At 52.0% G+C, this 4,652-nt stretch overlaps 1 long non-coding RNA gene across 1 annotated transcript; it reads left to right on the top strand.

The window, feature by feature from the left end:
• The first annotated feature begins 351 nt into the window (after positions 1–351).
• Positions 352–4,412, top strand: LOC139008203 (uncharacterized). The gene is made up of 3 exons (XR_011471117.1): positions 352–433; positions 2,637–2,711; positions 4,081–4,412. It is a non-coding gene; the product is annotated as an uncharacterized lncRNA (long non-coding RNA).
• Positions 4,413–4,652: the final 240 nt, after the last annotated feature.

Below are 4,652 nucleotides of genomic sequence, written 5' to 3'. Positions count from 1 at the left end.
CCCGGGAGGCCTGGGTGCGGCTGTGCCCTGCTGGCTGCCCTGCAGGGACAGCAGACAGGGAGGCGGGCTGGAGCCGCCGCAGTGCACTCTGCCTGCAGGAGCATTCTCGCCCACCGAGAGCCCAGGAGAAGGCTCCTACCAGGTGAGCTTCGTTCACGGCTGGGCCCTGCACCCGGTACTCGAAAGTCATCTTCCCGGTGGGATCTTCCCTAGTCACCTTGTCTTAACTTTCACCCTCTGCCCCACCCCAGACATTTCACGTTCCCTTTCTCACCTTAACTTGTACCACCGTCTAGCCTATGATATATTTATTGTACTTATTTATCTTGTTTATTGTGTGCGTTCCTCCACAGAATATAACTCCATGTGGACAAAGACTTGTCCACTTCTTCACTGAGGTGTCCCCACCACCAAGCACAATGCCTGGTACAGGGTAAGGTACTCAAAACATATTTGTCAAATGAATGAATGAATGAATGAATGAGTGAATAAATGAAACCAGGCCCCTGTATAGATGACTCTCCCTCAGAGGCGCCAGTGAGGACTGGTGGTTAAGGAACTGATGTTCTCACAAAGCAGCAGTGGCGAAGGCGCTTCTGGAGGCGGGCTATGAGCTGTGAGAAGCAGACAGGTCGAGCTCTATCTCTGGCATTTCCCAGCTCTGCAAAGTGGGGCAGCTGACGGCTCTTCCAGTTCCTTCTTCCTCAAAATGGGGATGACACAGTGACCTGAGAGGCATAAAATGCACGGAGAGGGTCCTTTTGGCTGCAGGTCCCTGAGGTAACTCATAGCTGGAACACACTGTCCATGGCCTCTGTCCTGAAGGAGCAGAGGAGCCAGGAGCATGAGCCGGGCTTGGGTAATTGGCCGTGGGTGGAGGGTCTGGAGATCCTGGGGGAGGCGTGAGTGGCAGGTGGGCAGAGTGAAGGGAGCAGGACCAGGAGTCCCAAAGAGAAGGTTAGGTCCCTGCAGGTAGACTCTGGGTGGAGATTGTGTGCAGGAAGTTTAATGGGGGTGCTCTCAGAATCAGCACCTGGGAGAGAGGGACAGCAGCAGAGGGAGAGGGAGAGCTCCAACCAGACCTCAGAGCTGGAGCTGGGTCTTTGCAGCCCCGCACCCATCACTCACAGACGCAGGCTGCCCCAGGAAAGGGCCAGCCTTGAGGCCTCGGGTGGGGGGGCTCTCTTCAGAAGAGGGTAATCCCATCACCTTCCCATCACCAGCAGTTGGGGATAATCCTTCAGATTTTAAGGAGACTTTGGTTGGGGCAGCAGAGTGTCCACTGCAGTGGGTCATTAAGGCAGAGCCAAACTCAGCTGTCCTAGCTCCACTGTGGCCACAGGGCCCCCAACCTTTGACCTTTGTGATCTCTAGCTGTGGTCCTCCTGTTCCCTTTCCATTTTTCCTCTTCCCCTCGATCCATCCCCCACCCGCACCCCCATCTTTTCTAGTGGCATCTGCAGGGCCCCAGGTCCTCAGCCACAATGGCTGAGGAAAAGAAGAAGGGGCTGGGAGGGGTGGGAGTGTGAGGGAGTGAGGGAGGAGGGGAGGCTGAGAGTAAGAAAGTGGAACATTTTGTGCAGGTCAAAGGGCAGAGAGTATGGCTGAGGAAAGTGGGTGTGGACTGGGGGCCTCCCAGCTCTGCTGCCTGCCGGGCCGGGTGGCCTGGGGAAATCCTCCCTCCTCTCTGGTCTCCAGCGTCCTCACTTCCATGGCGGGGGCTCGGGCGTGGGGAGCACAAAGGAGGTGTGGATGGGAAAAAGCATGAGCACCTGTAGACGGAGTCAGCGTGTGCGCACTGGTGTGTGCAGGAGCCAGCAGTCTCCCTGCTGTGTTGCCAGGAGCTGCACCTTGGAGTCCTGTCTCTGGGGACTGGAGAGCTGGCCTCCTTCCCTGGAGAATGGAGGGGGTGCTGGAATGGCCCCCAGGGCAGCGGACGTTGGTCCCTCTTGCCCCAGTGTTGAAGCCCATGGAGGACTCCTGGCTGAGAGCGTTATCACAGCCAAGCCCAGGAACAAAACCCTGGGTCCCCCCAACGCCTGCACAGCCAATCCAGGGCTGATGAAAACAGCAATTATGAGCTGTGTTATTAAAGGCTGCAGGATTTTAATTAACAATGGAATCACCTGGTGGTGGGATCCGGGGAGGGAAGGGATAATGATGGATTGCTGGAAGGCAGGCAGGGCTGTTGTTTCAACTTCTCTCGGCCCCTGGTAGGTCTGGAAGGCAGTGAGGCCAGCTTTCCAATCTCTAATGAGGAGCATTCGCAGGTGCTCAGGGCCAGGTTGGCCAGAGGTGTGTGCAGGGGGTGCTTTTAAGGGGCACCCTCCACCCCAGGGCTGCAAGGTGCGGGTGCAGCTGAGAAAGGGGTTCAGAGATGGGTATTGGCAGGCAGGGCCAGGAGGGGAAGCCCAGCAGAACCCAGGGGTCCCCAGCTACAAGGTGTATTAGAAAGGAGGTTATGCTCCCCACTTGAGTCTCCAACCAGCGCCCCAGAATCTCCTGGGGCCCCTTATACAGCTGATAACCAGGTCCCGTCTCATGAGTAAGTTAGCAAGTATCCTGACCACATTTGAGTTTCAAAACCAATGAATTTGAGGCCATTGGTTTTCAAACCTTTTTTTTTCCTGCCTCAGCAACCTTGCTTCAAATGAAACCTTACCAGGAGGGCAAATGAACCCAACAGATCAACACCAGTGTGCTCTGTCAAGGTAGGTGGGGGAGGAGAGTCTAAACCCCTGGCCCTTGCCCACTCAAATCAGCAAACAGCCTCAAAGATTTGTTCAGACAAGTGCAATGTCTTTCCCATCTCCGACACCTTCCCCTTCTCCATCCAGCACCTGGGCAGTTCAGAGTGGAGCCCAAACCTTCAGAACTGGACAGGACAGGGCAGGCAGGAGCTGAATTTCTGCCATTTAAGAAGATTTTAAGCCAGGAAGGACAAACCAAAAGGAGTTTTCTGGCTCAGGGTAATGAAGGCAAGTTCTGGAGTCAGACTGCCTGGGTTCAAGTCCCAACTCTGCCATTGGCTTTCTGGGCAATGTTGGGCAAGTTACTATACTTCGTAAGCCTCAGTTTCCTCAGCTGTGAAATGGGTATGCGGCAATGTCATCACCCCACCCAGTCTGTCACCTTATAGAATGTTCTGGAACTCTTGTGAAGAACAAGCATCCACATGGGCCAAGCCCTTAGGACCGAGCTTGTTAGGTAGTAAGTAGTCAGGAAATGTCTGCTATGACTGCCTAGGCCCTAGGGGCTTGGTTGTCCTCCTAGGACAGACCAACACAGAGTCATCTGACAGAGCCTACTTATTTAAATCCTCAGCTGGAGGTGTTTAAATCCTGCCTCCAGCACTTCCCACTTGTGTGATCTTCTGCAAGACACCTGTCCCTCGGGCCCACCTCCAGGGGGATGTATGAGCATGAAATGAGACGGCATGCCTAATCCAGAGGGCCGTTCTCAGGCTGCGTCGTACTGGACTTCCAGTAGCACTTGACACAACTGACCTCTCTCCTCCTGGAAGTGCCTTCTCCACTTCTGTGACCCTGTGCTCTTCTCCCCTCCCCTGGCTACTCCTCAGCAGCTCCTGTGTGGGCTGGATGGACAGGCTTCAGGGCGTGGCATTGTCTGGGAGGACAGGCTGTTCTTTCAGCCCCACCTTGGTAGTCGGGGTAGATGGGTAATTCTCTTAGTTTTTCTGGCTCAGGACCAGCTGTGGGCAGATCTTTGCTTTGACTTCTCCTTTGAGGCCTGGATTGTCTCTTTAGTTCAGCTCTGATGTTCCTGCCACCAGCAGCTCTCTGGGTCCAACTCCTAATCCATGTTCAATAAACGTTTATTAAATCACCAACAAGAGCAGGTGAGTCAGCTCAGATAGCTCTTAGAACATTTCCCGGCCACATAAACGTAAATTCCATGGGAATACCTGGAAATGGTGCCTGGAGCCAGGGTGTCACCGCATGGTGACAAGTAGCAATAACACTGTTTACTAAGCACTTTCATAAACGTCATTATTTGCTAAGCATTTTTACATTATTCCACTTGGTCCTCTAAGCTGGTGTTTTTATTTCTGTTTTATAGATGAAGATCCTGAAGCATAGAGATGTTGACAGACCCTTTGCTCAAGCAGCCCTACCCCCTGAAGATGTATTTAAAAAATTGGACAAATAATTATTTGTGTATGGGGGACACAGCTTAGTACTAAAATGCTAGTCAAAAATTGCATGTAAATTGGAAGGAGAGTGATTTAAATTAAGGAGTTCAGGGGTCCTAATATTTGTCAGGAGGAGGAAATAAATTAACTTTAGGGTTTATTAAGTGCGCATGTTAAAATAAGTAGCATAATGGCTAAAAGAATAGGCATATAATATATAACTGAAACAAATGGGAGTGAGGTGGGAAAATAAAATGAAAAAAAGAGATAAAAGCCCTAAAAATCTCAATTACTCTTGGTGGATGTGTTATTGTTCAGAAAATATTCACTCTGTCTTCCCACCTTCCCATGAGAGGAGTTTAGTTCCCCACTTCATTGTTGTTGAGCTTGACTGCGTGTTTTAGCCAATGGAATGTGAGTAGCTGTTAACACAGGGCTTTAAATGTCCTCGAATAATGTGGCTTTGTCTCATGTGCTTCTGCCTCTGCCACCTGCCCCA

This window comes from Myotis yumanensis, unplaced genomic scaffold (assembly GCF_028538775.1).
Source record: "Myotis yumanensis isolate MYYU_CA2020_CCGP unplaced genomic scaffold, mMyoYum1.0.hap1 SCAF_4, whole genome shotgun sequence".
Classification (NCBI taxonomy): Eukaryota; Metazoa; Chordata; class Mammalia; order Chiroptera; family Vespertilionidae; genus Myotis; species Myotis yumanensis.
This window is presented reverse-complemented; position numbering and strand designations above follow the sequence as displayed.